This window comes from Microcebus murinus, chromosome 16 (genome assembly GCF_040939455.1).
Source record: "Microcebus murinus isolate Inina chromosome 16, M.murinus_Inina_mat1.0, whole genome shotgun sequence".
Taxonomy (NCBI): Eukaryota; Metazoa; Chordata; class Mammalia; order Primates; family Cheirogaleidae; genus Microcebus; species Microcebus murinus.
In genome coordinates, this window is record NC_134119.1 from 34,076,500 (window position 1) to 34,103,692 (window position 27,193).

At 54.2% G+C, this 27,193-nt stretch overlaps 1 protein-coding gene across 5 annotated transcripts in view; it reads left to right on the top strand.

Moving 5' to 3' along the window:
• The window catches only part of SRC (SRC proto-oncogene, non-receptor tyrosine kinase), a 53,703-nt gene that overhangs the window by 5,639 nt on the left and 20,871 nt on the right, over nucleotides 1-27,193 (top strand). For 4 of the 5 annotated variants that reach the window (XM_076011107.1, XM_076011109.1, XM_076011108.1 and 1 more), the window contains exons 2-3: nucleotides 14,401-14,473; nucleotides 16,946-17,036. The gene's annotated coding sequence lies outside the window, so the exon portion shown is untranslated. The remainder of the gene's footprint in view (nucleotides 1-14,400; nucleotides 14,474-16,945; nucleotides 17,037-27,193) is intronic. The other variant, XM_012755177.3, reaches the window with a different exon arrangement.

Below are 27,193 nucleotides of genomic sequence, written 5' to 3' on the forward strand. Positions count from 1 at the left end.
TCAGACCCGGGGTACTGAGATCTCGGATGCTCGTGGCATGCAGGGTAGTGGAAGCAGCAAGGCGTTTGAAGCTGGTTGTTTCTGGGTTCGAAATCTGGCTTGGCCCCTTATTTGCTGTGTACGATTGGGTGAAAATGACTGCTCAGAGCCTCAGTTTCCCCATCTGTGAAATGGGGATAGCAGTGCCAGCTTTGACAAGATGGCATGAGGATCGGGCGAGCCGATGTGTGCCAAGGGCTGGGGCGCAGGGCCCGCACTCAGGAAGTGCTTGGCATTTGCAGGAGCCTGTGATTAGGAAGGTAATTCCCTCGTGGCAGGAATTCTGGGCCTCGGCAGGGCAGTCGCGCTCGGGATCCCCAGGGCTGTGACTGGCACCTTTGTCTGCGGTTGGCTTGTCCCATGGGGCAGGGAGTCAGGGGAAGGTTACCTGGAGACAGAGGCTTGGTGGCTGGAGCTCTTGGAAGTGGCCAGCTCCATCCAGCCTCCCCGCCCCCGCTGCTGCCCTTGTCCACATGTGACCCACCAAAGTGTCCCCCGCCCTGAGCCTCCGCTTGGCGTTCGAGGTGCTCCCGCTGAATGGGCTCATCTCTTCAAAGGTGGTTACCGTTTGAGCACTGTGAGCCTCTTTGAGCCTCAGTTTCTTGTTCTATGTAATGGGAATGAAAGTGCTTTGATCCTTGCTCGCTTGGCCTGAGAGGCAGGGGCTGTTTGTTCCTGCCCTTGTCTTTTGGGGAGGCTGCGAGAGAGGCAGCCACGGGCCCCCAGAGGTGCTGTTGGTCTGGGCCACAGCTCTGCCCTCTGCCCTGCCCTGACCACCTCCCACATTCCCTGTCACTCCGGTGACACTGTCGCCTTTCTGAGCCATTGGCGATCTTCCTGCTTGCCCGGGGTTGCCTGGTTTTTGTGCCTTAGCGGCCGCAGGCCCCCTGCCCAGCGTGCCCGCCCTCTCCGTGCCCTGCAGGTGGCCGGCATGCCACCGGCTCCACCACCTTCCCCTCCCTGAGCCCACACTGCCCTCCTCTGCACCCCCTGCCCCTTCTGTGCCCTCTCTCGTGGCTCCGGCACATTCTGCAGTCATAGGATTCTTTTTGCCTCTAAGGGAATATAATCATCACTCCCAAGGGCACGGAACTTTACAGTTTACAAAGAACTTTCCACAGTCACCTCTGAGCGTCTGCAGCAGGGCTCAGAGCGACAGATCGGCCACAATAATCTCCACTGGGCAGATGAGGAAACTGGGTCCGGTCAGGCTCGTGCTAGTCTTGTCTCTGCCTGGGCACATGGACCTGGGCTCTTCCCCCCACCGAACCCCCAGTTCCCCAGGCAGGAACCCCTCTCCCTGAGCCCCATGAAAGCCTTGACTTATTTATTTATTTTTTTATGTAACTTTTTATTTCGGCATATTAGAAAGCCTTGACTTATTGTCAAAAGGAGGACTTGGAATTTCAGAGGGGTACAGTGACTTGCTGAGGTCACACAGCCCTGAAGGGGCAGAGCGTGGTGCCTTCTAAGAATCAGAGCAGAGGCAGATTATGCCCACTGTCCCTCCCTGTCTGGAAGGAGCATCAGACACACTCAAGCTCCTGCAGGGGCCGTGGGCCACAGTGGGCCAGCCCTTGGATCCTTCAGCGTCACTGTGTCCCCTAGCACACAGTTGAGCCCCTGCTCCGTGCCAGGCAAATGGCGTGTCCCGTCTTCGCAGTATCCCTGCGAGGTTGTGGTCCTGGCCCCATTTCACCAAGGGGGAAACTCAGAGAAACAAGGGGACTTGCCCAGGTCATCCAGGGCATGGATTTGAACCCAGGCCTCCTGAGCACTGCGGGCCTGCCCTGCCTCAGCTGGGCTGAGCCTTCTCTGCCTCCCCCTACACTCATGGCCACTCCCCAACCCTCCCCACAGTTCCTCCCTGGGAAGCATGGAAACCAGGAGACTTCTCTACCCCCAGATGTCACCCACTAGCTGTGTGACTTTGGTGAGTCCATTTAACCTCTGTGCCTCAGTTTTTCCATCTGATAAATGGGCCCACTGGCAGTACCCACGCCATGGACTTGTTCCAAGGATCAAGTGAGGTATTGTGCCAGCACTTAGCATGCGCTCAATACACGTTAGTTGTTAATTTACTATAATTTGTATTAACCTGGGGAGGAAGGGAAAGGCAACCCCAATATTTAGATGGGGGAACCAAGAGGAAGGAAATAGCATCCACCAGGCCACAACAGGGGATCACAGCCCGAAGGCTATTGGGGTACATCCCACTTTCCAGATGGGGAAACTGAGGCCTAGAACCTGAGAAGGGACTCAGCCAAGATCCCAATTTCTTGCTTTCTGACTGGGTTGAAGCCTGCGTGTCCACTTTCTTGCTTTGGGACTGTGGGCACGTTGCTTCCCCTTGCCAAGAGGCTCAGTGTCCTTATCTGGGAAATGAGGGTAATAAATAAATGTGTCCACCTCGGTGGGGTTGTGGTGAGGGCTGTGCATGATCGTCTACATCAGCAATTAGTCCAAGTCCTGGCCTGGAGGCAGCACTCAACAAACAGCTGCAAGGAAAAAGTTCCTGCCCCCTTCTAAGACTCAGTTTTCTTGTCTGTGCAATGGGTCTGTGCATATTGTTGGGGAGACAGTTGTATCACATCCCACCAGTGTGGCTCTTCAATCTTTAGCAGCCACTCTAGGCAGGGGGCAGGGCCGGGAAGGGAAGGTAGGGGTTCCTGTATGGCCTGGGTGGGTGTGGCTGTACCCTGTAGACTTTGTCCCTGAGCTGTGCCGAGTCTCCAAGGTTGGGCCTGGTTAGGAGGCTGAACCAGGCTCCACCAAGCCTTGTGGGTGCCGTGTGGCTGCCAGCACGTGGGTGCTACCATGTCACCTGGTCCACCTGCCTCCTCGGCTGTGTGCCCAGGACAATGGCTTCTCTCTCTGAGCCCTGGTTCCCTCACCTATGTATGGGCAGGAGACTTTTCCTTCTAGGGCTGTTGACAAGCTCATTTTTCCCAAATGCCCGCCCATGCCTGGTTTATAGAAAGCGTCTAGTTCTCTATGGGATCTGTTTTAAAAAAAAAGAAAGCAAAAAAAAAAAAAGGCAGTGTCACGGTTAACTGTCAACGGTCACGGCTGTCAGGATGGGCAGGGTGCCGACTGGCAGGAAGGGGGCGGCATCTCAGCCAGAGGACCCACGTGAGCAGAGGCTTGGAGGTGGGACAGTTTAGGGCGCACCCCATACCTAGGTGGGTCAAGTGGGAGAGGCGCCGACCCCCTGGGTTTGGACAGGCCCTGAGGGAAGTGGCAGGTGTCAGCACGCTGACTGCGCGAGGATGGTGACGCTGACGCCCTGCCCTCCAAACTTCAGATTTCCTTTTGAAGCCTCGGGAGCAGCCGCCTGGCCTCCCCACCCCCACCCCTGCCAGGTGTTCCCGAAGGCCCCGGAACCAGATGAGCCATAGTTCTATTTGGGGACAATTCTGCTGTTCCCGTTTCTCTCCTGTGCCCTAGTTTTAGAAACTACGTGGGTTTGGTTACCAGTTGGCCACTTGCAGAGAGCTCCCCCCTCCGCCCACTCTGCCCACACCTTAGATCTGTGGCCGTCGTGGCAAAGTGGGACCCGGTGTTGCCACTGGGAGTTGCCCCCGGGCGCCGCACCTGAGCTCCCCGGCAGGGACTTGGCAGCGGGACTCTCAGTTACCCACTGGTGATATCTGGGCCTTGTGATGAGTGCTGAGGACCCCAGGAATGTACTCTGGGGGCGGCTTGTGCTCTGAGGAAGCCAGACAAAGGCCCCGATCCTTTCCCTACCACAGGGTGGGAGCCACGAGCATGGTGGCAGCCCTGCGTGGGGCCGTGAGAGCTTCCCGGAGGAGGTGCTGCCTGGCCTGGGTCTTGAAGGGTGGACAGGAGCTCATGAGAAAAAAAGAAGGGTGAGGGCGGGCCAGGAAGAGGGACCCGTGTGCAAAGGCTGGAGGTGGGGAGTAGCTTGGCATGCGTGCGTGTGGCTCGGGAGGTGGGAGCAGCAGGTCGTGTACAAGGCGGTTAGAAGGTGACTTGGTTGATCAGGCAGGGCCTCAGCCCTCACCGCGGCGCTCAGGCTCTGGCCTGGGGCTGACGGGAGCAGGGTGCTTGTGGTTGGCCTTCTGCTGTGGGTGTGGAGGGAGGACAAAAAGAAGGATGAGACCCAGCACAGCTGCTCGACGACTGTTGCCGAGTGGAGGCAGCCCACAGAGGCTGGGGCTGGAGACAGGGATCCAAACCCCCTACCTGGGGCAGAAGGTAGGGGTTGGTCTGGCTTGGAGGGAGTGGGTCAGGGAGGACTTCCTGGAGGAAGAGGTACTCTGATGTCTGATGGGCAGAAGGATGGGAGGGGGGCCGGAAGGTGACCTGCAAGCAGCTCCTCATGTTGGAGCCCGGAGGAGCCGTGGAGTCTTGACCCAGGAGGGTGGCTGGCACCCATTGATGGAAGGCCTGGGCAGCGAGGAGGGCCCTGGGCGGGACAGGTTTATCCAGCCCTGGAAGCGCCTGGCCCACGGGCGTGTGGGTTCGGTGAGGCACCCTGGTGGCTGCACAGAGAACCGGTGGGCCTGGGGAAAGGTGGGCGCTGGCAGGCGGACGGCCAGGCGCGGGATGACGAGGGAGCGGGGGTGGGGGGCGGGTGGGGGGTGGTGGTGAGGGTAGGGGCCCTGTCCCTTGCCTGCCGCCTGTCCGCCCTCCTCGCGGACGCCGCCTGGCATGAAGAGATGGGGATGTGTCGCGGCCTGACTGGCAGATCGCGAGGGCGGGCGCCTGGCCGTGGGGCAGGGGAGCCTCACCAGGCAAAGCCCCCCACGCGGGCAGAGGCCCAGGCATGGTTGCCCACCCGCCTCCGTGAAGACCCAGGGAGTCCAGACTCTAGGCGGGGTGGGCTGGGAGCTGTGGCTGCTGACGCCGGTGCCAGATGGGCCTGGGTTTGAGCCGAGCTTTGTTATCCGCTGGCTGCCTGACCTCGGCCAAGTGACTTTGCCCCTCTGAGCCTCAGTCTCCCCATCTCCAAAAATGGGGGTCACCCTAAGGCCTCCATCCAAGGGCTCATGAGGGGATTCAGTGAGATTTTGGGGGACTGTGCCCAGCACGGTGCCGGCCTCTGGGGTCTGGTGTCTGAGCTGTTGCTCCCGCCGGCCGGGGAGCGGAGACCCGCGGGGCTGTGGAAGGCGGCTTCCGGTCTGCCCTGGGTTCTCAGCACGGAGGACAAAGCCCCTTTGTGGTGGGACGGATGGAGCCTGGGAGCCCCCTCTGCCTCACTCCGTGCCCCCGGGGAGAAGGCGCTTCCTCAGACAGAGAGGATGGGAAACGAAAGTCGGGTTGTGCAGGGGGAGAGGCCGGGCTGGCGCAGCTGCTCTTGCCAAGGCCTGGCTGGTGAGCTCGAGTGGACCCTTCCCTTCTCTGGGCAGCAGGTGCACTGTGGGTGCCCTGCTCACCTATCCACCCGCCCACTCACCCATCCAGCCATCCAGCCATCCATCCATCCATCTGTCTGTCCATATGTCCATCCATCCGTCCACCCATCCATCCATCCATCCATCCATCTGTCCATCCACCCATCCGTCCATCCACCCATCTACCCATCTGTCCATCTGTCCATCCGTCCATCCATCTGTCCATCCACTCATCTGCCCATCCATCCATCCATCCGTCCATCTGTCCGTCCGTCCGTCCATCCATCTACCCATCTGTCCATCCATGCATCCATCTGTCCATCCACCCATCCATCCATCCTTTCGTTCGTCCGTCCGTCCGTCCGTCCATCCATCCATCCATCCCTCCCTCCCCGTGCTAGACTGTGCACTTTCGGCCAGTGTCTGTCCTGGCGGGGTGGAACCCGAGCATCCCAACTGTTCTGAACACTACACCCGCCGCAGAGTGTTCAGCGATGGGAAAGACAGAAGCGGCCCCTGCCTTCACCAGACGTGCACTTGCACGGCGCGCTATGTCATCAGCGCTGTGGTTCATGCTGGGAAGGAGAAGCTGAAGGCCCTCCCTTGAGCTGGGGCACGAGGGAGGCCTCCCACGAGGAGGTGGCTTTTGAACTGAGACTCCGCGAGAGCGTTGGCTGGGGTGTTGCCATTTAAATAGCTGGTCAAGAAAGGCCTGTCTGAGCAGGTGACATGGCTCCTGAAGATGGGAAGGAAGTGAGGGAGCGAGGGGCTGGATGTCGGGCAAGTGTGCTCTGGGCAGAGGGAATGAGTGGTAAGGCCCTGAGGCGGGAGTGTGCCGGCTTCTGGGAAAGGGGAAGTGGCCTGTGGATAGAGCAGGGTGGGGGTGGGGCTGGTAGCGTCACTGTAGGGCCTCCTGAGGACTTTGTCCTTTGTCTTAGGAGCGGGGGCTGTGAGGTGTGTTAGCAGGGTGGAAGGCTTCAGGTTGGCGTTTCAGAACGGCGCTCTGGCTTGGGCTGGACAGCCCTGACCCTAACTGGACCAGGAGGGAGGGAAGTGGACTCAGGGCGTGTGTGGAGGTGGACTGACCGGGCTTGGGACTGGGTTACAGGGGGACATGGGGGTGCTGGCAGAATCATCTTGCCTCTGTTGGGCAGCTGGCGGCGAGGGCCAGCGTCCCTTCACAGACAACTGTGGGCTTCTGGTCCGTGTTTGCTGCCCCCCACCTCCATGTGGAGACACATAGGCCTAGTGGCTTCCCGGCCTCGCCCCGAGGCCTGGACAGAGTCCTCTAGTTCCTGCAGCTTCAAACACTGGGTATACCTTAGGGGAAGCCAGCTGGATCATGCCCATTGTACAGATGGGAAAACTGAGTCCAAGAGTGGTATGCCATGGCCTGGGTTACACGGCAGGGCTGGACCTTGGCCTCTCAGGGCCCAGCATGTGCGTTTGGGAAATACAAACCCTTCCCCCTGAATCCCAGCTAACAACTTCAGAGTGTGCCTGGTGTCGGACCTAGACCCTCTGGGGGGGGGGGGATGGAAGCTGCCCAGTGTGACACCCGGGGTGGGGTCAGGAGGCCTGGACTTCAACCTGGCCCTCAATTTCCCGTACTGTGAGATGGGCACAGCAATGGTCCCTACCTCACAGCGCTCTAGGAAGGACCACAGGAGACAGGGCAAAGTGCCGGCCCTGGTGCCAGGCGCACGGTCTGGGCCCAGCAGTCGCAGGTGTTCTGATTATTGTTTTTGTGCGTGTGACCCCGGGCCCTCGCTGTGTCCAGCCCAGAGCTGGGCTTTGGGCAGGGCTGGAGGTGCTGAGTGGCCTCTTCCAGATAACTCAGCACCTTGGCATTGAAGGTCCTGGGATCCATGGCCAACAGCACTTTCCACTTGGGGAAACTGAGTCCAGAAGGGCACCTGGATTCAATCAGGGCTACCCAGCAACTTGGGACAGAGCGGGGGTTTCTATGCCAGGTCGCCTGCGCCCAGCCCTGGGGCCCAACTCACCTTGCGCTGCTCAGGCTCAGGCGCCACCCACTTCCGGGCCTCGCCCTCCCCTCCAGGGCTTCCCGCACTGGTCCTAGTGGGGTGGGACGGGCTTCTGTCCCCTGCAGTGCAGGGCTGGGCTGGGGGCCAGAAGGGCCCCCTTCCTGCCCGCAAGGAAGCTCTGGAGCAGCTGGGGCTGGGACTGGGCGTGAGTTAGTGGGGCCCCCCGGTCCCCTGGCTGCAGCGCCGTCTCCAGGAGCACCCTCCGTCCCTGCCAGCCGCGTCCTCGGCCCGCCACCCGGCCCCACTGGCAGAGCCGGTTTGAGCCCGTCCGCCCTGAGCGTGTTCTCACCGTGACCAGGCGTGTCTGGCTGCCCTGGCCTGCGCGGCCCTGCTGGCTCCCCGCGCATTCTTCGCTCACTCAGCAAACATCCCCTGGGACCCGGTTCCCTCGGGGTGCGGCCTGGGGCCTGGAGTTGTCGCAGCCTTGCGCACTGCCCTGAGTGAGTGGTGCTCAGAGACGCGCCAGGCAGGTGGCAGGAGAGTGCAGTGGTCGGGACGTAGGCTGTGGGGCTGGACAGACATGGGGCTGAGGCCTGCCACCTCTTCATCCGGTGGGGCCGTGGGTGGGCTCCGTCCATCCCTCCGTCCATCCCTCCGTCCATCCAACAAACACTGAGCCCTGCTGTGCGCCAGCCTCGTTCTAGAGGATGCAGGTCTAGCACATAACCAGCCAGACAAAAGCCCTTGCTGTGGCAGAGCTCACCTTCCGGAGGGGAGACAGGAGACACAACAAACAAGGAGGCCGCACACACGGCTGGAAGGAGGTGGGAAGTGCCATGAACCGGCCTCAAGCAGGAAGCGGGTTGCGGAGCAAGGGTGGCAGTCAGACAGTGGCCCGGGAGCAGCTCGCACCTCCAGGGAGCTCACATCCCCGCAGGGAGGGATGAGCCCTTCTGCTCTCTGGGCAGGGAACGGCCAGTGCAAAAACCCCAGGTGGGGCGGACCTGCAGTGCTGGAACAGCAGGGAGGCCAGGGGAACAGAGCGAGTTAGGGGGAGAATGCAGGGAGGTGAGGGCAGGAGGACTGAGGGGCCGGATCGGGTTTGGCCCCTGGACCATTCTAAAAACGCTGGCTTTGGACTTGGAGTGAGATGGGGGTCGCAGAGGAGGGTTCTGGGCGCACCTGGCTGCGGTGTGGAGGGCAGGCTGGGGAGTGGGGTGGGGCAGGTGGGCCAGGGAGCACGGGGGAGGGAGGTCACGGTGTGCCCCGATGGGGGCTCGTTGTTGGAGGGGGAAGGGGCAAGCATGTTTTTTTCATTATTTAATTTAATCCCTCCTTTTCCACTCTGTATGCTGGAGGCGCATGACTGCAACGAACCCTCCCGAACCCATTGCTGACCCCAGCACTCCCCCTCCACACCCATTCTACCCCACCCCTCTCCTGTGTCGCTTTAAAGCAAGCCCCAGGTGTCATCCTTCATGTGTAAACACTTCAGTGTGCATCTCTAAAAGACAAGGACTTCGTGTTTTTAACAAGTAGCCATTGAACCATAATCCATCTAAAAGAAGTTAATACTAGTTTCTTTAAAATTTAATTAATTGATTGATTGTTTTTGTAGAGTCAGGGTCTCCTTATATTGCCCAGGCTGATCTCAAACTCCTGGCCTCAAGCGATCCTCCTGCCTCAGCCTCCCAAAGTGCTGGGATTACGGGCGTGAGCCACTGCACCCAGCCAACGATAATTTCATTATGTCGGCAAAATCCTCTCCCCTAGATATATCTTGATGGTGAGGCTGATGCCTCTGGGCCTCCCTCCTCTTGCCATGAAGTGAGGTTCATGACAGGCCTGTTATGAACCCATGCTGCTGTGCAGTCATTCAGGTGAGATGCTGAGCACAGGGCCTGGCACATAGTAGGTGCTCAACGTGTAATAGCTGCTACTATGACTTTGATTGATAGCAAACACTTAGGGCACACTTGCTAGGGTCAGGGCCTTGTCCTGAGCACTTCACATGTATGAATTCATTTAATCCTCCCAACAACTCTGAAATAGGTTATTATGTTTATCCCTGTTTAATAGGGGAGGAAACAGAGGCACAGAGAGGTGGAGTAACTTTCCCAAGGTCACACAGCAAGGAATGTCCAGAGCAGGGTTTTGAATCCAGCAGGCCAGCTCTTAATCCCCGTGTGATGGGGATTGTGTGAGACCAGAAAAGGGGGGTACCTCTCTCACCTCTCTCAGCCTGGGGAGCAAGCAAGGTCAGGTACTGCCTGTGATCAGGCCCAGAGGGTACCCTGGGGTTCATGGGGGGGACACGGAGGTGGGGTGGGCGGTGTGCAAAGGCTCGGAGGCGGGAGGATGGTGAGAGGTACGGGCGGGGAGGGGAGAGGGAGGCAGGAGCTCGCAGCGGGCTCCTCCAGCCGAGTCTGGCCTTGGCCCTGTGAGCAGCAGGCAGGGCGACCGCGGTTTGGAGGTTTGGACCACCTTGCTGGCCACCGTGCCCCCTCCTCAGGCGCAGATCTGCCGGAGACCCCGTTTCGTGGCTGAGTAAAGGGAGCTGGACCTTCCTGCAGTCACAGCCAGGGAGGACTGTGCAGAGGGGCCTGGCCGCTGTGTGCTCCTGCCCACCAGTGTCCCCGCACGGCGTGGGTGGGGAGGAGTGGCACTGCGTGTTCCCTGAGCAGAGAAGCAGCCGGAGCGGCTGGCAGGGAACGGCGGGCCGTGGGCAGGGCTGGCTGGTGCCTGCACCCCCAGGGCCCGCCAGCCATCAGCCAGCGGGGGCGGGGCAGCTGGGGGCCGGAATTGATGACCTTAGGCCTGTCACCTCCTGGTACTGGGGGCGCCTGCTGTCTGCTAAGGCATCCTTGTCATGCCTGGCCCTCTGGGTGCAGGCACAGACGCTGAGGCCCAGGTTGGGGTGGTGACTTGTCGCAGAGATTGCGACGGGGGCCTGCGCTCTGCCGCAGGTGGTAGCCCCCAGCAGGCTGGGCCCCCATGGTCTGTGGGCCCCTGGGGACGGTGTCTCCCCTTCTAGCTCCTCCTTAGCACAGCGCTCGTGGGCCTGGCGCCCCAAGAATCTTACCTTTGGTGCCGGGGCCCCTGCGCACAGCCTTGCTCGAGGGCAGGCCTCAGCCTTGCTGTGTGGCCCAGGGCTGGGCAGCCCCTCTTTGAGCCCCAGCCTCACCTGTGCAAGGGGACATCTCCCAACGGCTCCCTGCGGTTGGGTCGTGACCTCCTGGCCACGTGAGCAGCCCTGCGCACCTCCCTTTGGGGCTGCCGGGCGGTGGACTCTGGGCTGGAGGCTGGGGTCGGGGGTCAGTGAAGCTCCCCAAACCTACAAGCTCACTGGCCCCAAGAGGACCCAGCAGCCCCCTTCTCAGTGACCACACTCCCGGCCATGGCCTTGGAGGAGGGGGAAGGGGTGGGAGGAAGTAGGTACGGAAGGGGAGCCACCCGGTGTGCCTGTCTTTCCCCCATTTTGCTGCCGGGGAAACTGAGGCTGCCTGACTCAAACCGCCGCCCTCTGCCTTTGTCCAGCGGCCACCTGTAGGCCATAGCAAGCGGTCCCATCCGCCTGGACCGCGCTCCCCCTTCTCTGCACAGCTGCCTCGCCTTCGGGCCTCAGCCGAGGTGTCCTCTCCTCGGGTAAGGCCACCGTGATGTAGGTGTCTCCGTTGGGATCGCTGTGGGAGGGGCCTCCGTGCCGTGACCTCCCCAGCCCCAGGGACCTGAGAAAATCCTCACGGCCCCCCTCAGTTTTTTAGGCCTTCCTGACATGGATTGCTGAACAGACCCCTTTTGGGGTCTCCCCTGCCCTCCTCGTGCCTGGGCCAAGGGCCAGCAGCCACCCCGTGAAGCAGGGACTCGATAAGCCCCTGCACTCTGCCCCTGCCAGGCCTCTGTGGCTGGCCATTCCCCCACCCCCATCCCCGCCCCTACCCCCACCCTGCTCTCCTGGCAGGTGCAGTGGGGGGGCTTTGGTGCTACTCGGGTCTGGGTTGTCTGGGTTGCACCCCGGCTGTTCCCCTCTCTGGCCGGGGCGGCCTCCTGGAGCTCCTGTGTCCTCGTGTGTAAAGTGAGTGTGGCCGCCGCTGCGCCAGGGCCGTGGGGGCATTGGAGGGCCGTGCTGACTCCAGGCGGGAGGGCGGCGGAGAGACACCCAGGGGACAGCGTATCCGCCATTCCACCCCAGCCTGCACCGGGGCAGCTGACAACCGTGGGTTCTGGGGAGGGGCTGAGTTGACCTTGGACCCTGTCAAGAAGACCCTGGTCCCAGCTGCTGGTCTTTCCCGGCAGCTCTGGGTGGCAGCCCCCGCCAGGGGGACACTCAGAGGCGCGGGGGCTTGTCACACGGCTGCTGAGAAGTGGGATCTTAGGCATATCATCTCACCTGTCTGTGCTTCAGTCTCAGCTGTAGAGTGCGGTAATAATGGCACACAGTAGGTGCTAAATAGATGCTAGCTATTACTACTACTGTGACTCAGAGTCTCCCTGAAGTTGCTGTCCTTTCTACATTTCTACACTTGTAGAAAAACACCCAGCGGAGCAGGTAATTCTTTTTTTTTTTTTTTTTGAGACAGAGTCTCGCTTTGTTGCCCAGGCTAGAGTGAGTGCCGTGGTGTCAGCCTAGCTCACAGCAACCTCAATTTCCTGGGCTCGAGTGATCCTCCTGCCTCAGCCTCCTGAGTAGCTGGGACTACAGGCATGCGCCACCATGCCCAGCTAATTTTTTTTTTTTATATATAGTTGGCCAATTAATTTCTTTCTATTTATAGTAGAGACAGGGTCTCGCTCTTGCTCAGGCTGGTTTTGAACTCCTGACCTTGAGCAATCCGCCCGCCTCGGCCTCCCAGAGAGCTAGGATTACAGGCGTGAGCCACCTCGCCTGGCCCAGGTAATTCTTTTGATGGTGTGAAGGACACGCAAAGAACCAGGTGACGGTTCCTGCCCGGGGGCAGCTTCCACTGGGGTGTGGCAGGCCACACAGGAGGCAGGGAGAGGACGCTGGGCCCAGAGGGGACGCAGTTCCCATCTGCAAAATGGGCAGGTCGGGCTGGTGCCCTCTCATGCCCTTCCCGGCCTCAGTTTCCCCCTCTGTGGACAGGGCCACTGCTGGTGGGGACCTGCCCCTTAGGGCTGTTGAGGAGTGTGTGGCACCAGCTGCGCCCCAGCCCTGTGAGGTCCGAGGGGTGACATGCTCACTGCAGACTGGTCCTTCTGAGGCTCCTTGCCCAGCGCTGACGCTAGCCGGCTCAGCTCAGAGGCCGGCGGCGTGGGAGGGGGAGGTCTATTGGGTCTGGAGGCTTGGGGCTGCTCCCTGCCCTACTCCTGGCCTGCTGTGTGGCCTTGGGCCAGCCACTCTCCCTCTCTGGGCCTCCATTTCCCCTTTGGAAAATGGGCGGGCTAAGGGACTGCCTAGTGCCTGGTGTAAGGACTTCCTGCACGAGCCCAGCTGGGACCAGTAGGCCCAGTGAGAGGTGCCAACCGTGGCCCGGGGCCAGGAGAGCAGGGACCACAGCCGGCCCTCTGCCGTCTTGGATGGTGGCCCAGGCACCTGACAAGGCTTCTCTGAGCCTCTCTCTGTCCCCTCCTCTGGAAGAGGGGGCTGATTGTCACTGTGTAGCGGGGTCCTGGTGAGAACTGGAGAGCTGACTGTGACGATGAGAATGGTAATGCTGGCAGCGACAGCCCCCGTTACCCAGCACGGCCCGTGCGCCCGGGACTTCGCACATTAGCTCGCGCGCCTTTGCAACTGCCCGAGGACCATGTGGGCGTCTGCGGTTCCAAAGGAAGCTGTGGTGACTTGCCCAGGACCCCCTTAACCACAATGCCCCCACCTGGCGGGAGCAGGTGCCTGGTGCAGCCTTCTGCCCTCTTCTGGCAGATGCATGGCCAACAGGTCCCCACCCGCCGCCTCCTCCCCCATGTCCCCCACCACATTCCTCACCCCGCCCCCCTTGGGCCACTGTTATCAAGGGACATTCCTGGACCAGCTGAGGACAGCCTCCACCTAGGGCCCTTCCGAGAGGTGCGATTGCGGATTGTCGTCAGAGGCCCTGCAGGTGCCCCCTTTAGGGAAGGGGCCCTGGGGAAGAGACTGGGAGCCCAGACAATCCAGGTGGCCTCCTGACGCTGACTTTTACGAGCTATGTGACATTAGACAAGCAGCTAGATCTCTGCGCCTCAGTTTCCTCATTGCAAAATGGGCCGACCACAGAGGACTGGGGCGGGTGTGCCGGGGCTCATGCTTCTAGAGCGCACTTAGCGTGGTGCCTGCTGCACCCGGTGCTGTTACCTTCTGAGAGCCAGCTGTCCCTCCTCTCGGGGGGCCCCCAGTGTACCCTGTGGTGAATGCATGGCAGGAGGGTCCCTGTTTTCCTTTTGCAGGTCTAGGGGATGAGGAGAGGACAGAGCGGAGAGAGGTTATTTTCAGAAGTTGAGAACATGCTGTGTGATCTCGGGCAGTCCCTCTCCTTCTCTGAGCCTGGTCTGCTCTATGAGCACTGGGACCTGGGCAAAGCTCTGTCCCAGCCCCTCGTGGTCACTGTCACTGCAGCTTCTGTAATTCGTCCCTAGGCTAGCCCAGCTGTTAGCCTTTTGGTATCTGTCCTCCTGCAGTGTCTGGTGGGTAGCAGGTGCTCAGCTAAGCTTTGTGGAAGGAGCCGGAGACTGCGCAGTGACTGAATGAATATCCAGGGCTTTCCTACTTCCTGCCTACTTCCTTGCGTGGCTCCCCGCCAGGATCATCACCCCCATTCATCTATACTGGTGGAAATCCTGCTTGTCTTGAAGCCCCTCTCAAACGCTGCCTCTCCCGGGAAGCCTGCCCCAGTTTCTCCCCGCTGGAGGGGATCTCTGAACCCGGGTCTGAGGCTGTCTGGTGGTACCTGGCACAGTCCGCCTTGGGGTCCTAGCAGCAGATCAGTACCCAGCAAGGACCTGTGCTTGCATTGTCTTATCTAACCCTCCACAACAACCCTGCGACATAGCTGTTCGTCTTGTCCTTCCCTTTATAGAGCAGAACACAAGGCGCAGAAAAGTGAAGTGACTGGTCCCGCTATGAGAGCCAGAGCCAGAACTTGAAACCAGGTAAGCCTGTGTTTTTTCTTAGAAAGGAAAGAAAAACCATTAAAACACACACCTACACACAGAGTACAAAACAATTCAAAGAATCTAAAAGGAGACAGGGAGAAGTCAGTCTTTCCTGCCTACCCAGGTCTCCTAGCCAGGGGCAACCACTTCAGAGAATTTCTACAGTTTTCCTTCCAGGGAGATCCAGGCATGGATACGCATGTGTAGCTAAACATACTGTGAATTTCAATAATGAAGTGCTGGGTATTGATATTTTTAACTTCTGCATTTTACTCAATATTAAACATTTGCAAATAAAAAAATATATATATATATTTTTAGACAAGGTCTTTCTCTGTTGCCCAGGGTAGAGTGCAGTGGTATCATCACAGCTCACTGCAACCTCAAACTCCTGGCCTCAAGCGATCCTCTTGCCTCAACCTCCTGAATAGCTGGGACTACAAGCATGTGCCACCATGCCGGGCTAATTTTTCCTCTTTTAGTAGAGACGGGGGTCTCGCTCTTGCTCAGGCTGGTTTCGAACTCTTGAGCTCAAGCGATCCTCCCGCCTCGGCCTCCCAGAGTGCTAGGATTACAGGCATGAGGTACCGTTCCCAGCCAGAGAATAAAATATTTTTTAAAACAAATGACAGCATAGCATCTACTCTGTTCTACAGCTGACTACTCTTTTCTCTTGAGAGTGTACCTCGGGGATCAGTTTGTGCCATGCATTTCTTTTTCGTGGTTGCATAGTATTCCATTGAGTGCATGGAGGCAAGGTTTTATTTAATTAGTGAAAGATATCTGAGTTGTTTCCAGGTTTTTGTTTGTCGCAGACAATTCTGCAGTGCATATCTCCAATCATATGCTTAGTGTTTGTGTGTGAGGATTCCTCTAGGGTTGATCCCAGATTGCAGGGGCAGTAGGTGTATGCATTTGTAATTTTGATAGATATTGTCAGATTGTCTTTCAGAGAGGTGTGCTGTTGTGCCACGCCTCCTGGTTTTCCCCACTCTCACCAACACAGGATATTATTGAATTTTGTGATAAGTCTGATAGGTGCCAATTTGCCAATCTGATAGAACAGTGGCTTCCAATGTAGTTTTTTAAAAAAATACATTACAGCTTTATTGAGATAAAATTCACATCCCATATAATTCATCCATTTAAAGTATACAATTTAGTGGTTTTTAGTATATTCACCGAGTTGTGCAACCATCACCACAGTCTATTTTAGAACATTTTGTAGTTTGAGAGTTCTCAAAACAAAAAAAAAAAGAACATTTTCATTACCCCAAAAGGAAACTGGGTACAAATTATAGTCATTCTCCACTTCCCCCTAAACTTCCCTCCCCCAGGCCTAGGGAACAATTAATCTAGTTTCTTTCTGTTTCTATAGATTTGCATATTCTAGACATTTCACATAAATGGAATCGTACAATATGTGGTTGTTTTATGACTGGCTTCTTTCACTTAGCATAATGTTGTCAAGATTCACTCATGTTGTCACATGTATCAATGCTTCGTGCCTTTTTCTTGCCAAATAATATTTTATTATATGCATATGCCATATTTTATTTATCCATTCTTCAGCTGATGGATGTTTGGGTTGTTTCCACTCTTTGGCCAGTATGAGTAATGCTGCTGTGGACATTCACGTGCAAGTTTTTGTGTGGACATATGTTTTCACTTCTCTTGGGTAAATACCTAGGAGTGGAATTGCTGGATCATATGGTAGCTCCATGTTTAACCTTTTGAGGAACTGCCAGACTGTTTTCCAAAGCAGCTGCATCGTTTTACATTCCTACAAGCCATGTATGGAGGCTTCCATTTCTGCACGTCCTTGCCAACGCTTGTCTTTTTGATTCTAGCCATTCCAGGGAGCGCAAATGGTATCTCATTGTGGTTTTCATTTGCATTTCCCTAATGACTAGTGATGTCGAGCATCTTTTCATGTGCTCATTGTATATCTTGTTTGGAAAAATGTCTATTCAGGGCTGGTGCCCATGTAAAAATTGGGTTGTTTTGTCTTTTTGTTGTTGTGTTGTAAGAGATTTTTATATAATCTAAATATAAGTCTCTTATCATATATATGATTTACAAACATTTTCTCCCATTCTGTGAGTTTTCTTTTTAATTTCTTGTTGGTGTCCTTTGGAACATAAAAGGTTGTAATTTTTATGAAGTCCAGTTTATCTGTTTTTCCTTTTGTTGCTTGTGCTCTAGGTATCATATCTAAGAAATCATTGTAATCCAAGGTCATGAAATTTATGCCTACACACACACACACACACACACACACTTTTTTTTTTCTTTTTTTAAGAGACAGGGTGTTTCTCTGTTGTCTAGGCTGGAGTACAGTGGTGTCATCATAGCTCACTGCACCTCCAATTCCTGGGCTCAAGGGATCCTCCTGCCTTAGCCTCCTGAGTAGTTGAGACTACAGATCTATGCCATCACGTCTGGCTAATTTTTCTATTTTTTGTATAGACGGGGTCTTTCTATGTTGCCCAGGCTGGTGTCGAACTCCTGGCTTCAAGCAATCCTCCTGTCTTGGCCTCCTATAGTGCTGGGATTACAGGTATGAGCCACTGTGCCCAACTATTGTAAATTGTTTTCTTAATTTTATTTGTGAATTGTTCATTGCTAGTGTATAACAATACGGTTTATTTTTATGTATCGATCTTGTACCTTGCAACCTTGTTGAACTTGTTTATTAGTTTTAATAATTTTTAGTAGAATTCTTAGGATTTTTTATACATAAGATCATGTTATCTGCAAATAGAGATAGTTTTACTTCTTCCTTTCTAATTTGGACCTCATATTTCACTTTCTTCCCTAATTGCTCAGACTAGAACCTCCAGCACAATTATTTTATTTTATTTTTTTTTGAGACAGAGTCTCACTCTGTTGCCTGGGCTGGAGTGCCGTAGTGTCATCCTAGCTCACAGCAACCTCAAACTCCTTGGCTGAAGTGATTCTTCTGCCTCAGCCTCCCAAGTAGCTTGGACTACAGGCGTGCACCACCACACTTGACTAATTTTTTTTTTCTATTTTTAGTTGTCTGGCTAATTTCTTTCTATTTTTAATAGAGATAGGGTCTTGGTCTTGCTGAGGCTGGCCTTGAACTCCTGGCCTCAAGTGATCCTCTAGCCTTGGCCTCCCAGAGTGCTAGGATTATAGGCGTGAGCCACCATGCCCGGCCTAGCACAATCTTGCATAGAAGTGGTGAGAATGGACATCCCTGTTGCATTCCTGATTTTAGGGGGACAGCGCTCAGTCTTTTACTGTTAAATATGATGTAGCTGTGAGTTTTTCACAGCTGCCCTTTCTCAGCTTGAGGAAATTCCCTTCTATTGTTTCTGTCATGAAGTGGTGTTGGATTTTGTCAAATGCTTTTGCTGAATGTATTGAGATTATTATATGGTTTTTGTCCTTTATTCTACTTGTATGGTACATTACATTAATTGATTTTCAGAAGTTAAACCAAGGTTGGGCATGGTGGCTCACGCCTGTAATCCTAGCACTCTGGGAGGCCAAGGCGGGCAGATTGCTCAAGGTCAGGAGTTCGAAACCAGCCTGAGCGAGACTCCATCTCTACTATAAATAGAAAGAAATTAATTGGCCAACTAATATATATAGAAAAAATTAGCCAGACATGGTGGCACTTGCCTGTAGTCCCAGCTACTTGGGAGGCTGAGGCAGTAGGATCGCTTGAGCCCAGGAGTTTGAGGTTCCTGTGAGCTAGGCTGATGCCACGGCACTCACTCCAGCCTGGGCAACAAAGTGAGACTCTGTCTGAAAAAAAAAAAAGAGAAGTTAAACCAAAATTGTATTCCTGAGATAAATCTCACTCGGTCATGGTTGGATACAGTTTTCTACTATTTTGTAGATGATTTTTACATCCATATTCATATGAGATATTGGTTTGTAGTTTTCTGATGATGTCTTTGTCTGGTTATGCTCTCAGGGTAACACTGGCTTCATAGAACGAGTTGGGAAATGTTCTCTAGTGAAGAATGGATATTAACGCTTTAAATGTTTGGTAAAATTCGCCAGTGAAGCTATCTGGGTCTGGAGTATTTTTTTGTGAAAAATTTTAAAATTACTAATTCAGTCTCTTCACTTACTTTAGATTCATTAAGATTTTCTATTTTTAGTTTTGGTAGTTTGTGTTTTCTAGGAATTCACCCATTTTATCTAAGTTATTTAATTTGTTGGCCTGGAGTTGTCCCTACTATTCTCATATAATCTTCACTTCTTTAAGAATAGTAGTGATGTCTTCTCTTTCACTGCTGATTTTAGAAATTTATCTTCTCTCTTTTTTGCTTGTACAGTCTAGGTAAAGGTTTGTCAATTTCGTTTATCTCTTCAAAGAAGCAACTTTTAGGCTTTTTTCCCTCTATTTTAAGGCATTTTCTTTTTCATTAACTTCTGTTCTAATCTTTATTGTTTCCTTGCTTTTCCTTGCTTTGGGTTCTTTTCCCAGTGTTTTAAGGTAGAGGTTAGGTTATTGATTTGAGATGTTCTGTTTTAATCTAGGCATTTATATTTATAAATTTCCCTTTTTAAGTTCTCTTTTACTACCTCCGTACATTTTGATATGTTGCGTTCTCATTTTCATTCATCTCAAAGTATTTTCTGATTTTTTTGTGATTTATTCTTTGATTTATTGGTTATTGAGGAGTGTGTTGTTTAGTTTTGACATCTTTGTAATTTCCCAAATTTGTCTCTGTTATTGATTTCTTATTTCCTTCTCTCATGGTTGGAAACATACTTTGTATGATTTCACTCCTTTTAAATTTATTGAGGCTTGTTTTATGGTGTAGCATATGGTCTGTCCTGGAGAATGTTCCATGTGTACTTGAGAAGAATGTGTGTTCTGCTGTTGTTGGGTAGCTTGCGTAGTTTTAATTTGCATTTATCATACGAGTGAGGTTGAGCATCATATGTTGAAGAGCTGTTTGGCTTGCTTTGTCTGTAAACTATCTGGTCACTTTTCTTATTTTGTGGGAGCTCATTTTATATTAAAGGAAAAAAAAAAACCCTTGTCTATCATATGAGTTGCAAATATTGATCTTTGTCTCTTGAATTTGTGCATGGTGTTCATTGAGCCACACTGATATTGTGGATTTTTATTGGACATTGATTGATCATTTTAAAAATAATTTCTAGGTTTTGTGTTATGTTTAGTTTAGGAATGCTTTCCCCATTCTGAGATCAGACAATATTATATATTCTCTCCTCCCCCTTTTAGAGGTTGATAGTTTCACTTTTTTTGTGGTTTGAATCTGATTGATAGGGAATTTACTGGCATAAGGAGTGAGACTGAGATCCAGCTTCATTTGTTTCCTGCTGGCAGATTGTTGGTCCCAACTCCATTGTAAAAATACCCCACCTTTGCTCTCACTAGGGTGAAATGACACCTTCTTTGTGTATTAAATTTCTATATGTTTGGGGACAGTTTTTAGACCCTCTATTCTGTTCCATTGATCTATTTATGTACTGATATCACAGTTTTAATTATAGTGACCTTATAATAAGTTTCACTATCTGGTTGTGCTATTTCTCCCTCATTATTCTTCTTTTTAGGATTTTACTCTTATCTATATACTTTATTTTTTTATTTTATTTTATTTTTTTTTGAGACAGAGTCTCGCTTTGTTGCTCAGGCTAGAGTGAGTGCCGTGGCATCAGCCTAGCTCACAGCAACCTCAAACTCCTGGAATCAAGCAATCCTCCTGCCTCAGCCTTCCGAGTAGCTGGGAAACTACAGGCATGCGCCACCATGCCCGGCTAATTTTTTCTATATATATTAGTTGGCCAATTAATTTCTTTCTATTTATAGTAGAGACGGGGTCTAGCTCTTGCTCAGGCTGGTTTCGAACTACTGGCCTTGAGTAATCCTCCCGCCTCGGCCTCCCAGAGTGCTAGGATTACAGGCGTGAGCCACCGCGCCCGGCCTATCTATATACTTTAAATCATAAATTTATTTTATTTGAGACAGAGTCTTGCTCTGTTGCCCAGGCTAGAGTACTGTGGCATCAGCCTAGCTCACAGCAACCTCAAATTCCTGGTCTTAAGAGATCCTCCTGCCTCAGCCTCCTGAGTAGCATGCGCCGCCATGCCCAGCTAAGTTTTCTGTTTTTAGTAGAGACCCCAGTTTTCTGTTTTTAGTAGAGATGGGGTCTCACTGTTGCTGAGGCTAGTCTCAAACTCCTGAGCTTAAGTGATCCTCCAGCCTCGGCCTCCCAGAGTGGTAGGATTACAGGGGTGAGCCACCATGCCCAGCCTTAACTTATAAATTTTAAAATTGACTTGCCTAGTTAAAAAAAAAATCCTGGGGTTTTTATTGGGATCACATTCAACTTTTAGATTGATTTTGTAAAATTGATATTTTTATAATGCTAAGCTTTCTTTCATTTTATTTTCTAATTGCTATAGGTATGTAGATATATTATTGAGTTTTGAATGTTAACTTAATTCCCTGCCACTTTATTTAATTTGCTTTTTGTTTAATAGTTTTGCAGTAAATTCTCTTGGATTTCCCCTGATTTACATCCATACCATCTGCAAACAATGAGACTCTTTTTTTAGAGACAGAGTCTCACCCTGTTGCCCAGGCTAGAGTGCCGTGGCATCAGGCTAGCTCACGGCAACCTCAAACTCCTGGGCTTGCTTAAATGATACTCCTGCCTCAGCCTCCCAAGTATCTGGAACTACAGGCACTCACCACCACACTCGGCTAATTTTTTCTATTTTTAGTAAAGATGGGGTCATGCTCTTTGCTCAGACTGGTCTCCAACTCCTGAGCTCAAGCAATCTTCCCACCTCGGCCTCCCAGAGTGCTAGCATAGCAGGCATGAGCCATGGTGCCTGTCCACAATAAGACTTTTATCTTCTCTTTTCTAATTCCATTTTATTTCTTCCATTTCATTTTCTAAGCTAATTGCATTGGCAGGCCTCTTAGAGAGGTTAACTAGTGGAAATGTGCCCTAGTCCATTCAAGCTTCTCTAAATGAAATACCACAGACTGGGTGGCTTAAACAGCGAACATTTATTTCTCACAGTTCTGGGGGCTGGGAAGTCTGAGGCCCAGGTGCCGGCAGATTCAGCGTCTGGTGAGGGCTCTCCTCCTGGTTTGCAGATGGCCGCCTTCTTGCTGCGTCCTCTCACGGCAGGAGGAAGGAGAGGGCTCTGGCCTTCTCCTCTTGTCTTCAGGGCACTAATCCTATCAGGGGGACTCCACCCTCGTGACTGCATGTAAACCTAATGACCACCTAAAGGCTCACCTCCAAATACCATCACACTGGGGACTGGAGCTTCGACATGAATTTGGGGAGGACACGCAGTCAGTCCACAGCAACATGCTTGTCTTCTCTGGACTCTCTCCCTGTGAAGTGGCTATTGGAGGCCTCAGCTCTCAATCAGTTCTGCCAGACAGTCCCTCCAGGGCCAGGCACAGGGTGGGGCACATAGTAGGAGTGTTGGAGGCGTTTGCCTAATCGTGAGAGTGATTAGAAACGAGGGCCAGGGTCTGCAAAAGGTCTTCCATAGAAACGATAATGATCGTCTATGGCCATACCACCCCCGAACGCGCCCGAGCTCATCTGATCTCGGAAGCTAAGCAGGGTCGGGCCTGGTTAGTCCTTGGATGGGAGAAATGATAACAGTAGCTAATATTTGTTGAGCACTTTCTGTGCGCCCAAGCACTTTACAAATGTCACCTCATGTTTTCCTCACAGTGAGCCCAACTACGTAGGAGCAGTCACACCAGTTCCCATGGTGGAGGGGTGAGCTGGGGCCCACTGGGGCCACCAAGGCCGCGTGGCTGGGCAGGGTGAGCTGGCCTCTGAACCTGGCTTTCTTGTTCCAGCCCTAAATATTTAAATTTGTTTTGGACCCCTCCATGGTGCTTCTGCTTCCCTGGAGGACCCAGAGATCTGGGTGGCGATGTTTGAGGTTGACCTCTGACCCCTGTGTGGCCTTGGGCAGGGGGGGCGGGGGTGCGTCCTCACAGCACTCTCCTGCCGTGTGAGTGTCCCAGCTCTGCTACACTCACCTGCTGTGTGGCCTCGGGCAAGGCTCCGGCTCCTCTGAACCTCGGTCCCATCTGTGACGTGGGTGCAGTGACAGTCCCTGCTTCATGGTGCTGTCGGGACAGTGGAGAAGCAGCCGCGTGTACAGTGGCCGGCTTTGCGCTTGGCACCCAGGGTCCTGCCTCCTCTGGATGACACAACAGTGAACAGCACAGGGTGCTGCTTATTGAGCACTTGTTGTTTTCCTGGCACGTGCACTTGCTCTCCAATTTTCAGATGTTGGGCTTATTATGTTTCCCGTTTCAAAGGGAGGAAACAGGCAAAATGACTCGCTGGAGATTTAGCTAGTGAGCGGGGCCAGGGCTTGACCTCAGGCTTGCCTGGAGTGCTCCCTGTCACCTGCTGGGCTCCTGCCCTCCCCACGTGGAGGCAGAGGTGATGTTCCTCAGAGCTGGGAAGGAAGGGGCTGGTGTGTCCTGTCTAAACAACCGTGTGTCGTGGGCATCTGAGACCAGGAGGTGAGGGACAGCCTGGCCCTCTGGCCAGGCAGGTCGTGGGGGGAGGCTGGGAGAGGCCGGGGTGGACCCAGGTGAGGGGTTTAGCCTCATCCACAGGGGAGTGACAGGAAGCTCTTGCATATTTTTTAATGTCTCATTAAAAAAAAATTTAAAAAAAATCACAACAAAGTAATTTCTAAATGTCAGTTGACACAGGATATAAAGTAAAAAAGAGGTTTTCCTCTCCCCATCCCACACCTTTTGGATGAAACATTGTGAAGAATTTAGAATCCTTCCAGAACTTTCTCTAAGCCTCCGGAGTGCCTGTGTGCGTGCATGTGTTCGCGTCCACATGCATGCACAAACCCGTTTTCTTACAGAAATAATAGTTGTTCATGTTGGCTACAGGCCAGGCACCACGCCAAGGCCATCGCACACACTGTCACATTTAATCCTCCCACCACCCTGGGATGTAGGCAGCATTGTCCCCCCTTTTCACATGAGGAAACTGAGGCCCTGAGATACCCAGAGGAGACTCTGTGCTGCCATCTTCCTCTTTTCGCTTAACAGTGTGTGGTGACCGCTTGTTCTTTTTTTTTTTTCTCCTTTTTTTCACCTTTTTTTAGACACAGGCCCTCTCGTCTCGCTCTGTTGCTCAGGCTGGAGTGCAGGGGCATGTAGCTCACAGCAACCTCAAACTTCTAGGCTCGAGTGATCCTCCTGGCCCAGCCTCCTGAGTGGCTGGGACTATGGGCAGGAGCGCACGGCCATGCCTGGCTAATTAAAAAAATGTTTTTTGCAGAGTTGAGGTCTTGCTCTGTTGCCCAGGCTGGTTTCAAACTCCTGGGCTCAAGCTAGGATCTGGCCCCAGAACCAGATCCTCCTGCCTCAGCCTCCCACAGTGCTGGGATCGCAGGCTGCACCACCACGCCCGGCTTCTGGTTCTGTTTAATGGCTGCTCCGCCGTCCGCTCGGAGACTGGAGCATCGCTTAACTTGGCAGACCCCCCCCCATGAACACTTAGGCTGTCGCAGGTTTTCTGTGGGGCCCCAGTTGTCTGTGTGGTTACAGACGACTCTGGCCACAGGAGGAGGTGGGCTGGAGGGGCCGCCACCGCTGTGCCCAGGCCCAGGACCACAGGCCCTGCCCAGCCGGAGGCACGGGGGCGCGGGGAGGAGATACCCCAAGGCTCCACGTGACAGAGCCCAGCACAGCGCCTGGCACGTAGCAGGTGCTTTGCACATACCTGGTGAGTGACGTGGGGGCACGTGCAGAGGTGGGGGGGCACTGGCCTGGGGACATGCTATGGCAGCTGTGGCCCCGGGAGCACGCAGCGCAGGGGACATGGGGGGGGGCATGCGGGGAGCCGAACCTGGCACCTCTCTCGGGAGCGACAGCGCAGGCCTGCTGCCTGGGAGCCGTCCGCAGCTGTGGTCAGCAGTGACTCCCCAGAGGAAAGGGGCCACCTCCCCTTGGGAACCCAGGCATCCCCAGGGCGGGTCCCCACTGCTTCCCCTTGCCCGCCCTCTCCCCGGATCTATCTCAACTCGGAGGCTGCGAGAGGAGGAAGAGATGCGGGGCTTGGCCCTTCTCCCTGGGGAGACGCACGGTGACTGGGCGCTTGGGCCCCAGAACCAGGAGTGGGCACATAGGGTCCCGCCCTGGGAGGACGGCTGTCTCTCCCAGGTCACACAGCCCAGGGCAGCCACCCCGCTGAGACTGAGCCCACCCTGAACAGGCCACCCTTCCTCACGCACCGTCTGCTTGGCTGAAGCCTGCAGTCTGGTACTTTCTCCAGGAGCGGGGCTGGGCTGTCTTCTCCGATAGCTCACCTCTGCCAGCGGCATGTGGCTGCTCCGCAGGACAGGGAGGCCCCGAGGGCAGGAGGCGGGCCCGGAGTTCCCCCACTGGACCCCACGAGCAGGCCCTGATTCCTGCCTGCCCAGTGTGCGTCCCTGTTCCCCTTTCTTTCCACTCTCACCCATGCTGTGTGACCTCAGGCAAGTTCTTCAACCTCTCTGTGCCTCAGTTGCCTCATCCGTAAAATAAAGACATTATTAGTATCTACCTCCTAGGTTACCATGAGGATTTGGTAAGTCAATGTTTACAAAATGCTTAGAGCAGGGCCCAGGCCAAGGTCAGGGCCCTGGAAGTATTTGAATATCATGGACAGATATTTGGTCTCTACAATGTGCCGTTTCAGGAACAAAACCGGGTGCGGATTACACATCTGTGCTCCTTTAGTCTTCTGTCTATTCAGCGCATATTTCCAGACGCATCCTGGTCCCTGGGGATGTGGAGATGGGTCCCTTTGGGGCTTGCCCTCGGGGCACTCACAGTCAAGGGTGCCGGACGGAACCCGGCTTTGTGCACAGTCTCGCCTTCCCGCCATGCTGGAAGGAAACACACCGCCTTGCCCGGGTGGGTGTCTTCTAGGGCCATTTTCTTTTCTTCCTGGAGTTCCCAGAGAGTCCACGCTGAGCGGTAAACACGACCATTTTGCTGAGGACTGGCCACGTGCTGCACTGTCCTAAGCATGTTCCGTGTACTTTTCTCGCTGATGCTCCTGGCAGCCCGGTGACACGGGTGTTGTCGTCCGGGAGTGTGTGTGCTCCAGCACGCTGCCTGCCTCTCACACACGTGTCATTCGTATGATCAGAATCAACCGCTGACCAAAAAAAAAACAAAAAAAAAACCAAACACACAAGCCCACAAACCAACAAACACTGCAGTTGGCGGCTCAGGTCCCCTTATCTTGGTCTTACGGGTCCTGTTATGCTTTTCCGAGTGCCCCAGTGGGCAGCGGTCGTCTTGACTAGTTTAGGAGCCTTGTGGCCAGGGGCCGTGTCTTTTTTTTTTTTGCTCCTTCCCAAGAGGGCACGTGCATTCTCTTGATGCTGGAAGGGCCCTCAAGGTCCAGCCCTGGCTTGCCCTATCCCTCCACATCAGCCAGGTACACATTTTCCTGTCTTTGATTACCCCCAGTGACAGGGAGCTCACTCTTCATCATTTAGTTCATTCTAAAGAAAGTGAGGGCTTTTAGATAGTTCTTTATATATTTAAAAAATTTGTTACTTTATATTTTTATGGCTGGGTATGGTGGCTCATGTCTGTAATCCTAGCACTCTGAGAGGCCGAGGCAGGAGGATCGCTTGAGCTCAGGAGTTTGAGATCAGCCTGAGCATGAGCAAGACCCTGTCTCTACTAAAAATAGAAAAAATAGTTAGCCAGGAGTGGTGGTGCACACCTGTAGTCCCAGCTACTTGGGAGGCTGAGGCAGGAGGATCGCTTGAGCCCAGGAATTTGAGCTTGCTGTGAGCTGTGATGACGCCACGGCACTGTAGCCCAGGCAACAGAGAGACTTTCTCAAAAAGACTTTCTGTAATTTTTATTTCCTCTCCAAGTCCCACAGACAAGTCCCCTGCTATGGGGTCCTCGGAGGCAGGACCTGGCTAACTCGTCTCTGTGTCCCCTGCAGTCGGGCCTGGGGCTGCAGGTAGTGAGGCCAGCCGGGCCTGTGGGACGCCAGCTGTCTGAGTGCTCACGGGCACTGTGACCGCAATGGAAAGGGCTGCCATGGAGACTGGCCTGCCTTGTTCCCAGGCCCACTGACTGTCCCTCAGGAGGCCCTGGGGACCCCGTGGGCTATTGAGCAGGTCTCCCCAGGGCCTTCCCAGCCCCACAGAGTCTGAGCCGGACGGTCCCCAGGGAGCACTCAGCCACACCTCCATTGTGCAGCCGGGCAGCCCGAGGCCAAGAGGGGGCAGGCCCCGCCTGGGGTTCACGTGGGGAGGGGGTGCAGGGGGGGTGCTCAGGACAGGCAGCCCTGCCCAAGGCCCCGGCTAGTCACGGGGACTCTCCCCCATTCTGGGGTTCTCAGAGGAAATTCTGGGTTGGTTCCGGGGTCTTCAGCGTCCCCTGGAGAATACTGAGGACCCGCCCAGTTGGTGCGTCCAGAGTCGCCAGTGTGGGCAACAGCTGGCGTGGTGTGGGGACCCGAGACGCTCCCAGCTCTCTGCGCCCCGTTCCCTTACTACTACAGCAACCCCGCCATCGACAGAGGAAGAAACGGGGCACACAGAGACGTTAGGTCATGTGCCTGAGGTCACACGGTCGACTGGGGACAGAGCCAGGATCTGAACCTGGGGACTCTGGCTCCAGAGCCACCTTCACCGCCGTTGCCTCCCCCCTCTGGCTCATAA